The sequence below is a fragment of the Etheostoma spectabile genome, chromosome 14, assembly GCF_008692095.1.
Source record: "Etheostoma spectabile isolate EspeVRDwgs_2016 chromosome 14, UIUC_Espe_1.0, whole genome shotgun sequence".
NCBI classification, from domain to species: Eukaryota; Metazoa; Chordata; class Actinopteri; order Perciformes; family Percidae; genus Etheostoma; species Etheostoma spectabile.
The window spans coordinates 5,983,204-5,994,339 of NC_045746.1; the positions used below are offsets into that span (position 1 = coordinate 5,983,204).

The following is an 11,136-nucleotide window of genomic DNA, read 5'->3' on the forward strand; positions in this document are numbered from 1 at the left end:
TGCTCAGAAACGTTGTCATTACACTCAAAACTGATACTTAGCAAAGCTGGATGAGATGCTCACATGCCAGCAGAGGGGAAGAGGAGAACATTCCTCCAAGTGTTTGGCTTTAAGAAAGAACAGATTGTCTCATCAGCGGAATAAAGATCACATTTAAGTCAGTACAGAGCATTCATATTAATGAATTTTGGACAGTATGAGTATGGCAGGTCAGATAGTTAAGGGTAAAACTCAGTTCTGAGTTTAGGGTTCTCAAAAGCACCGAATTGTTTAGGGTTTTAAAATACTTTCAACTTTGTGTTATTTATTCTCAGTCACTCTGACTGGACCAGCAAATTAATAGAGAAATAGTTCCATTACTGGTAAAATATCATCATTCATTCTGTGAACTCAAATATTTAAGATTAGTAAAGCTGTTCACACAAAATAAATAGCTTACCTATGTTATGTAGCCTAAGATAAAAATAGTAATATCAGTTTTTCCCCTTTTTAGGTGGCAGGAGTAAAAAAATTAGTCCTCAACATTTCTTGTGTTCTGGTTTCAAAATGATGAAGACAGTTGGAAATATCAAATACAAACTATAACGTAGGCTCTACAGGATGAGTTTTAAAATTGCCCCAAATAATGGACAGATTCTATAGTTTACAAGCTTACTTAGCGCACAACTTTCAGCCCGGACACAAAGAATAGCTCCATGCAGCAACAAAAGAAAAGTCCCATTAGAGAAATAAAAACAGAAAGAATCCCTCACAGTGCAGCTCGGTGCAGTCTTGGTGCTGAGGCAAAAGCGGCCGGTGCGGTTAGGTGTTGTACCTCTGAAACAACCTGAAACTGCATTTTAAAGATGTCTACCCGGCTTGCGGTGCGCTGAGGCCCACAAATGGCGGTGCGGCTCCTCGTTGCAGCATGAGCCGCCAGACCTCATCAGGATCTATGATCTATCAACTTGTTTCCATTGCTCCAGAGTGACAAAAAAAATATTCATATTGCAGGATAAAAATCTGCTTCACCTCAACTAGTTTTCACATTTAAAAACGCTAATTACGAATTAAAGAAATAGTGTGACATTTTATTTGATTTCTTGTTGCAATATCGATGAGATGATTGATACAGGTATCATAGAGGTCTCTCCAATGTTCACAACATCATAAAAAAAACACAAGTACGCCATATTATGTGCTGGCCTATTTCTTGACTGGAACCAGTAACTTCCTGTGGTGTTTTTCCACTGGCACAAAGCTTTTCAATAACTGGGAAAATGATTGTCGGGCTTTTATTGTAATCCACCTTCTACAGCCACTCCTTTGACCACTAGTCACAGCCATTGATTAGGCCAGTGCTAGCCTCTATCAACGATGTTTCATTACCGTAATTGTTCAGGTGCGGACGGATGTGTTGGCATTCTAAACTCCGGTGGATTTCTGAGGACTATGGTTAACTGCTGCTTAGATCTCCGCAGGGTAAATCCAGACAGCTAGCTAGGGGTGCCAGCAGCTCAGTCCGTAGAGAGTTGGGTTGGGAACCAGAGATTCGCTGGTCAAGTCCCAGTACAGACCAAAGTACAGAGTGTGGTTTGGTGGCTGGAGAGATGCCAGTTCACCTCCTGGGCAAAGCAAGGCATCGTACGCCCCCCCCCCCCCCCCCCCCCCACCGCTTAGGGCAGCCCACTCACTCTGACATCTCTCCATTTGTGCATGAATAGGCTCTGAGCGTGTAGTGATTTCTAACAAAAACATAGTGTGAATTGTGATTTCCTCACTGGGGATCAATAAACAGTATGTATTATTATTATTAGACTATCTGTCCAATCTGTTGCACGCCTAAAACAACCTTTGAACGTACGTATGTTCTACCAAAACAAGTTCCTTCCTGACACTATGTGTCTCTGTCCGGTGCTTAGCACCACCTAAGATGATTGTGATTGGTTTAAAGAAATGGCAATAAACTAGAGAGTGTTTTTCCCCTATCCAGGAATGTTATGTGGACTTACTAGACCCTCCTCCGCAGCGCTGTGGAGGAAGGCAATGTGAGATTAGCCCACTGCTAGCACGTTACAGTTAAAGCAGGTTGTCCCGTTATAACGGACACGCAAATCCCTGCCGTGCTGGGCCGACGCGGCGAGTCCTACTGAGTCAAACTAAGCCGGCACATGTGTGTGGAAAAGGGGCTCTCTGCTGGTTGGCTGGCAAATGTCTGCACAGACATCAGGCCTTTCTGCCCAATAAGTACCTACTTTTACCTACAAAATAAATCCGAGCACCTCTTCCACCCATGGAAAAAACATTTTCCTTTGTGTCTAAGGGAAAGAGAACTTTCTGGAAATACTCAACCTGACATCAAGTTGACAACTAGAGAAATGAGAAGTACAAGACTCAAACCTTTGTACAAAACAGATTCCTTTAAACAAGAAAGGATTACCATTTCTCAATGAAGACAGCTGCGTGTTTATTTTGCAAGATAAAAAAGAAGCTATATAGACTGTTTGCGCAGCTATCTAGAGTACAGCCTCAGCTTAAAACAACACTGCATGCAATCATAATAGATACAAAGTTTCCCAACAAGCTGTACTGTGTAGAACTCGCACAGTGGCACAAATGGCAGGTCCTTGGCAGGAAGTAGACTGGAAGGTTAAGTAAGGGTGGCGGCTGGCGCTGCTACTGATTTCCATGGTTTTGGATAAAAACTGACTGGCTTTTTATAGCACAGTGGCCGGGCGGGGTCACAGGGTATGTGTGGCTCACAGCATTCACTGTGTGGGAGCGCAGCACTCGTTCAGATGCAGCTGAAAGAGAGACAGCGACAGAGAGTGAAAGAGACAGAGAGCTGGTGGTGGTGGTGATGGGAAGGGAAGACAGCCAACACTGAGATTGAGAATCAAAAAAGAAGACAAATGCTAATGCTTGAGGCATTGTTAGTTTAATCTTGACAGAAATCTCTTCTCTCCAAAAATCACTTTGGAGAGGTGTCATGACCCGTAGAAAAGAAAAGCGCCGAAGGAACATTCCTTCTGGATTTTATACTTTTACACTGAGTTTTCTATTGTTGACAGCCATTTTAGCACACATGTGAATATGCACAATTGATACTTAAGACATGAGCAGGTGGGTCCATAGCTACATAACACATTTAACACAGTATGAAACTTAAGTCTTCAAGCAGGCATAACAAGCTAGTGACATCATGTTAACTAAGAACTCAGCCTTAAGAAAACATTAAAACCTTCACAAGACTAAACTGAAGCAACTTCCAACTGTATCACTCACTGCATTATGTACAAAGAAAATATGGCTGGGTTGATTCACATAACTCTCCTAGGTGATAGCAACAAATACATCATGATGGTCAGACCCTGCATGTAGCTGCCGGTTCTATTCGCATCGGAAAAATTTACTGGACAAAGTTACAGTTCTACCATGCATACTGATCTCAGCAGATGGCGTATGTATGACACACCAATTGGTATGCCATTATTGGCGTGTTATCAAGACGCATACTCGCTTTTTAGCTTGTTTATCAATGCCGTTTGGCCTCCATTGACTGACATTACCTTGCGATTGCGTGTGAATTTACGCCGTGGCGAGTAGTATAAAAGGGCAAAAATCTGTGTAGGGAGGTTGGTCGGGGTGGTGGAGGGGTAAAACACAGGACATTCACCCAGGAGACCGGGGAGCGTGTCCCGTGTGTAACGTTTCCTAAACTCTTTTTTTAATCGCACTCCTTTTTAACTAAAGCCAACCCTGTATCACATTTCCTAAACTCAACCATCGCTTTCTACGTACGATAACGCACCAAATGGCGTGTATGTTTACATCCACTGTTTACAGTGTAGACATGCACCCGGATAGCTCAAAATGTGTACAGATAACACGCCACTTGGCTTAAGAAAGTTGGCGTATATGTTTAAGCAAAGTCATGATGTCATGTTGTACCATGAGTTCTACCTGCGAGTACCTCCCAATCTTAATTTGCATGTGCCATTCTAAACAGAGAGCTGCCAAGCAGTGACACGCCAGGCCCCTTCCTCCACAGCCTCAGGAAATACCCCAGTATCTGGCTTAGGTCCTCCATCACCTGTCTTGTCTGTGTACTGTATGTGCATGTTTGTTATCTTCAGGCAAGTCAAACAGAGTGATTTACTTTAGAAGAAAATCTGCCTCGCAGCACCGCATGCAACTGTTTTTTCTCATTGCACTATCAACTATATCACAGACAGCTGTACTGCCAAAGTGTGTCACTGTGTCATGATTCTTCTCTGCTCAGCAGCTGGATGATGAGGACCAGAGCACCAGGCGGGCCCTGTCATCCAGACAAATATCTAAAAAAAAACTGGGTCAAATTGTTTTAGCTCATAGGTGGTTGCAAAGTTGACAGAGTATATCATCAATAAAGACTTTTTCTACTGATGAGAGCAACTGAAGGATAATTCTTCCTTATTACAACTTATGTCATTGTTTGGCCATCGCTTCAATCGGTTTTGATGACACAAAATAACTGCTCAGATCTGGGAGCACACTGATTTTCCCATAACAAAGTTTTGAAGTGGCAAACAACACAGTCTGATGATCGGACAGGTTGTGAACAAGCTAACAGGCTAACAGCAAAGTCTTACTACAGCCCAGGAGAAAGAAAACATTGTTGGGGCTACAACTAATATTTCTTCCTTCCAAATTGTTTAAGTCTTTAAAATGACAGATACAACTGAAAAATGCTCTTCAATTTTAAAACAAGATGACAACTTAAATTGACCACAAGATATTTAATCTAAAATGATACATACCCAATCACGTTTCTTGATAAAAACTTCTAGAAAACTCTAGCGTCCCGTAGATACGATTGAAAAGCACTAAGCAAACAGGGACAAGGAACAATTGGATATACTCTCACCTCATTCATCTAAAATGCATGTTTGATGCCTTCATATGTCAAAACTTTCACTAATGTAAGGATAGAGAGCTAATTTCCCTGTTGGGCCACAGACTAAAGAAAATGACACCAACCAAACTGGCAGTCAGTCTTACAGGCGGTAAGACGTCGCTGTTCGTAACGATAGCTTTTGTTTATCAAAGACGCTAGGAAAGCAACACAGTACAGAAAATAACCACAGCACAAACAACAGATTGGTCAGACCTCCCAGTTTAACGATATATCTTTTAGGCCTCCCGATACAATATCATCACAATACTTATGCCATGATAGGATATTATTGCTATTTTAAACATATTGCGATATTCTGCAATATATTGAAATTTATAATCTTTTTTCCAACTTCTAATTTTTCCCAATTTCAAATGATCTCACCAAAAAGGAAACTTTGTCAACATCTGTTTTATCTAAAAAGGTACATTTCTGTGTTCATATCAATTCAGTTGTATTGCTGCAAAATGGTAATTGTCAAGCAGACAAACTGACCAACACATGAAAGATCCATACTTGGCGTCACTGAAAATATTGCGATACGATGCTGTATCGATTTATTCCCCCACCCCTAATATCTTTAAATGTTACAGTTACAGTTAATGAAAATAGAAACAAACAAGATTGCCAATTTTACAAATCTCTGCAATTCCCATCAACGGCCCTTTGTCTACTCGGAAATGTTTTTGTTTGTTAGTGAAACGTCATGGCGATTCAGTCTATAAAACAAAGAAGCAAAATCTTCACACGGCCGAAGCTGAGATAACGTTTTGCTTCATAAATAGCTGAAAAGCTTCATTGGTTATTACATTTGTTGGTGATTTCTTTTTTTGTCAAATGACAAATTGAATAATTGCGTAATTGTTTCAGCACTAAATAATGATGTAATTGGGGAATGTCACCTTGTCTATCCCACTTTGTCCCATGTTTGCAGCCCAGTTTACATAATAATAAAAAAATGATTAGAACTATAACTTTGACCAAAGTTGTAATAAAGCAGAATTATCCGTTGAAACGGCAAAGCTTTCTTGTTCTGGAACAACATGATGAGCTCAGACTATCAGCAGTTTAGGGTTGATTCCCTCAAGTTGTTTTCGATGAAGAGAGACCTGTGCAAGTGAACGCACATGGAAAAACGACACGCTCGAGTTCAAGCGCCTTTGAACTGACAACTGAAAAAAAGAATGTCTGTAAACATAAAGCATGCTTTATTTTCTTTTTGGCAAAAGAATAAACACTTTCACATATCAAACTCTGGCTAGCTCCTCCATGAAGCTGCATATTGTCAGTCAGTCAGTCATGTCCAGGCACACCACAGAGAAAAAGATGTGTCCTGATTTTACCCTCCACAGGCAAAGCTAGAGCAAACCGTACTCTTAGTGGGAAGGCTCATCTACATTATAGGGTACTATGATGACAAAAACAAGGCAGTTACTTGGGAGCAGATCACAGCTCTAGGGCTTCCGTTAGTGGCTGCCTACTGGGTTTCAGTTCCCAGGCTTCTCCATTGTCCCACTCAGTTAGAGTGCTACCAGGAAAACAAGCTCTTTCATGGCACAGTGGCTTCCAGGACACCACAGAATGCAATACCAGCCGCCAAGTAGATACAGTTACAAAACAAGGTAAGCTCACCTGAGCCACAGTGCAGAGTAATGGTAACTCAGCATTGCGCCTCCAGTGCCAGGAAGGGGGCTCACATCAGCTTGAACAGGCTGGATGTGTTTTGTGAATGGGCCATTTAGCTGGAATCTTTCGTGGAATTTAAACATGTTGATACTGGCACATTCCTGGGCAGTCTGTAGAGTACAGGTTATAACTATGGACAGCAGTTTGAGTGGTCTTAGTGTTCCACACTTTAAATCTAAGTGCCTGCGTGCAAAAGGAAGCGTTTCATTTGTAGATACAATCTAAATGAAGCATAAAACTTTAATTACATCAACATCCAGGGTCTTTCCAAGTGTTTTTTTTTGCTTTTGTTTGACAGTTTTCAATGGAAAAATTCAGGAAAGACCCCATATAGGGTTAACACCTGTGATACTGCAGGTGCCTCATGCTTCTCCATGTTTCCTGTCAATATACACTTTCTACTGTCAGTAAGCGCCATCTAGCCTCCTGTCCAGACTTGTACTCCATGTGCTTTACGCTGCAGTGATTAATATGCCGGTTTAACCATTCCTTTTGGTTGATTTCTCAGTACCAAAGGCTATTGAATTTGGCTTCTTTTAAAAAAAGAAGGTGCCAAACATTCAAGCAGCATCACAAATTGAAACTGGAGCCCAACGTCAAGGCGCTCCCATCTCTACTGTGATTATTGTTGCTGTTTTAAGGATGTTAGTTGGAGGGCCCTGCAGTACTCAGGTCCATTCTCTCACACTTTATCAATTTTTCCCCTTTCATATCAGGCTCTGCCTCTGATGCTTTCTGTGGGAAAATTAAGATCACATATCTAAAGGGAGTTGTGGAAGGTTTTAAGTTTGATCAAGTCAAAATGTTTGATAAGAAAAATGTACAACTCGAATTACAGAGACCTCAATGTGTTTATGTCAAAAAGGTGCAATACAATACATTCCATATGCATTTTAAATTGCTGGTTTGGTGTTTAAATAAACCAGCATGGAAAGTTTTAAAAACTAATGGACCCTTCTGGATTTTCTGTTTCCATATGGTTATCCCACCCAACAGAGCAGCTGAAAGATGCTGGCTTCAGGGGAAGAGCGAAAAACGGGAGCCCAAATGGAAAGAACAGGTGAGCCATCCATCGCTGAGATTACCCGTGGCAATACTTAAAAAGACAATTACACTGCTCAAACAATGAGGCCTTTGTAACGCTGCCTCCATTTCCTCCTAGCTCTTTTTTTCCAAACACATTTCAGCTCCATGTTAAAATAACAGTAGACGTCAGAGAGAAGAAGGTGTTTCCATGTGGCATCACGGCAGTCTGGATGTGATGAAGAAATACAATAAAACGGACAAGTGCTGACAGATGGCCTAGGATGACACGTTTAAAGCATTGGAAGAATTATCAGGAATTCATCACAATGACTGAACAGAGTGGAGATTGCTTCTTTGGCTTCACAAGACTTTTGCAACCATAAGCATATTGACTGATAAAAATAATAACAAATATAGATATCCATTACCTTATTTTCCCTTTACCTTTTGAGAAAAGAGGTCATTTGATCTGTAGAAATACCAGAGAAGGAACTACTTTTAAAGGTCCGACACTTAGTGGGCAAAGTAGTTTTTGTGTAAAGCAGACGAGATTCTGAGAACCTAATAGAGGGAGAATAGCCAGCTGACATTAGTATGTTTGGAAAAATGTTCGGTGCAATCAAGTACAGACCTCAGGCAGATATGGTGGCCAACAGGGGCAAACGCCCTGCAACTTCAGATTATGTAACGGAAGTTCTCCAGGCCTCTAGAGGGAGCAGCTTAGTGGAACAGCTGCATTTTTGACCCCACGGAACGAGAGAGAAAGAGAGCGAGCAGATGAGAGGTTTGTTTGGAAACGGGACCAAAAGTGAAGATAGCGGCAACATAACAAGGTTAGTATTCATTTTAACATTTGGCCCTCCTTATTTACAGTATACGGTACGTTGTGTATTCTTAATGCAGCGTTTTATTGTTGCATTCGTTTTCGTGGTTTGCGTGCTTTTCTTTTTGCATCGTTTTCTATTTGCATCGCGTTTATGTATTTGGTTGTGTTGTGTGTATATGCAGCGCGTTTGCTGAATGCTGCGCATGTGTTAATGTGCTTAATTTTCTTCTGTTTTGTGAAGTTGCAGGGCGTTTGCCCCTGTCGGCCACCGAAGGGAGTAATAGAGACTTTCGGGCTTTATCACGCTCTCATTTAGCTGGATGGTTTGTTCTTGAAGCCTCCGCATGAAGGTCTATATACAGCACGTGTAGGAGCTGCATGGCATTGGGTCCACTTAATACAGTACACTAGGCCTCTTTGTAACTCTCAATCACCCTCCGCCCCCTCCCCTGTTTGTACAAGCCCTGTGATATAGCTTCCACTCTGAGCAAACATTATGGGAGCTATTGTGGAGGAGAGAATTTTGTCAACGTGCACTTTTTGGGCCTCCCTGCCAGGCTGACAGCTCCCCTGAGTTCCTAGCACTCACCGGGGGAGGGGAGGGGGGGAGATGTTATAATGGCCATGTGGGACAATTTATATGAACCACCTCTTTGCCCTCCAGGTCTGTGGCTGTTAAATCCCCCTTCATGCCTAATCCCAGCAGCAGTGCTCTGAGCTCCCTACTGGGGTCATTGACTGAGGGTCGGAAGGCTCAGGGGGAAACCATGAACTGCTGGAGAAGGGGAGGGCACATACAGCTGTATACCATCTCTTTTTTTCCCTTCAAAGGGCCACAAGTAGGACAAGTTGTAGGAGGCCTGAGGGGGGAAGTGAAAGTGGTAATTACCTAGTACCTTTAGGTAATACTGCTTAATAGTCACTTTATCTTAAGTTTCATTTAAACAGTGTTGATTGAGCATGTCCTGCATGCTGGGACATGATTTTGAAGTATGCATAAGAAATATTTCCCTTAATTTTGCACTTAAAAACTGTAACTTGCCAAATATGAAACAATAACCAGTTTGTTCAAACTTTCATTAACACCAAAAGAGCCTGCGGTGACGTTTGGTTGGAGCTTAATAATTCTTCTAAGTCTTTAGACTGATGAATGGACGATTAACACCCTCATCTTTGTTTCATGACTACGTTTGCCAAACGATTTATAACAGTCTTTTTTCTCATTAAGAAAAGCCTTCTGTAAACTCCATGCTGTGACCTGTGCGCTTGCATTTGCAGCAACAACAAAGAGCTTTAGGACATTTTGTGATTACTGCTGCTTATCTTCTTGCCTTGCAGCCAGGCCTTTGGGTGGTACAGTAGTGTTTACACTGGAAAATAGTTTCTACTTTAACACTTAGCCTAACAAGAGGGTTTAAGCTGGCTGTCGTCAAGTCATAAAAAACACAGGAGAGTGGACGGGGTAAAGGGCTGCGATACAAAACAGCTGCTTATGTTCATATCAAGCTTAATGTGTGTGCTTGTCATCAGTGTTAGTGCTGACACGCACTTAACAGTTAAAGGTAATCTGACATAAGCTGCCAAACCCAGACTCTACTTGCAGCGGCCCCCAAGTAAATTGAGTTTGAGACCCCTGGTCTAGGGGGAATATTCCTGCTGTTCTAAACATGGCATCTCTATTCGCTTATGTATACTACGTATGTAACAGGGTCTAATTGCCAAAGACTCTTCACAATTCCAACTTTATTGTGCACCATTTCATGAATGGATTTGTTCTTTCTAAAGAAGTCTCTCCTGATTGAAATTAACATTAAATGTTTTGGACATTTTGAGTTGTCTCATATTTGCAGCGTTGTGCTACTTTGAAAATGTGTTTTTTTCTCTGCACGCCAGCTGGTTCCTTGCAAGATCACACAAGAATCGCATATCACATGGAAATCCATGTTGTTTGGATTAAAGTAATGCACTTATGTCCAAACAACCAGCAGCATGGACCTACAGTATCGTTATACTATTGGCGTGGTTTAGGTGTTTGTGACGATCCCGACTGTTTGTTAAAAACAACAATGACGTGCATCTACGCTCGAGGTTAGCGTAGATGCTTCAAAAGCTTCAGTTATATCAGAACAGTATTTCTTCATTGAAAAAGAGCAAAGAATTGCTGTGAAGGATTTTTCTCAATGGAAAACCTTCTCCCGACTGGCTTCTGCAAGAGTAGACAGATGGTTCATCCAATCACCTGCCAGGTAATTCTTAAACGTGCCTGCCATTTTCAAATGCTATTTTTTTTTCCAATGATGGTTTCTCAGATGGTATTGTGTAATGAACTATCTGGCGCGTCAGGTTAATCTTCACCTTGGTTTACACGCCAAGAAACTGTCTTAAAATAAGCTCCCTGGCTTTACAAACAAAAGAAATAAGTTTAGCCTTGTTGCCTTCCAACCTACAGACATTCTAATATTCTAAACCCCAAGTATCCATTAATTACTCAATGACAGCAGAAAAATAAATTAGCATTTCTCTCATAATCATTTCCTCATGAAGTGGAAAAGTAACACCAAAAAAAGTTAACATAAACATTAATATGCGTTCCCCCATCCCTGTAGTCCCCCAGCGGCTAGAAATGGTGATAGGTGTAAACCGAGCCCTGGGTATACTGCTCTGCCTTTGAGAAAATGAAAGC

General features: G+C 41.5%; 2 long non-coding RNA genes across 2 annotated transcripts in view; one reads left to right on the forward strand and one right to left on the reverse strand.

Annotated features, from left to right (window-relative positions):
* Positions 1-5,455, reverse strand: part of LOC116702137 (uncharacterized) — a 15,652-nt gene extending 10,197 nt beyond the window's left edge. The window contains exons 1-2 of the long non-coding RNA XR_004335070.1: positions 5,442-5,455; positions 5,268-5,269 (exon numbers count right to left, since the gene is read on the reverse strand). This is a non-coding gene — a long non-coding RNA (uncharacterized LOC116702137). The remainder of the gene's footprint in view (positions 1-5,267; positions 5,270-5,441) is intronic.
* LOC116702149 (uncharacterized) overlaps positions 444-11,136 on the forward strand; it is a 17,309-nt gene continuing 6,616 nt past the window's right edge. Inside the window, exons 1-2 of the long non-coding RNA XR_004335082.1 lie at positions 444-558; positions 7,368-7,370. This is a non-coding gene — a long non-coding RNA (uncharacterized LOC116702149). The remainder of the gene's footprint in view (positions 559-7,367; positions 7,371-11,136) is intronic.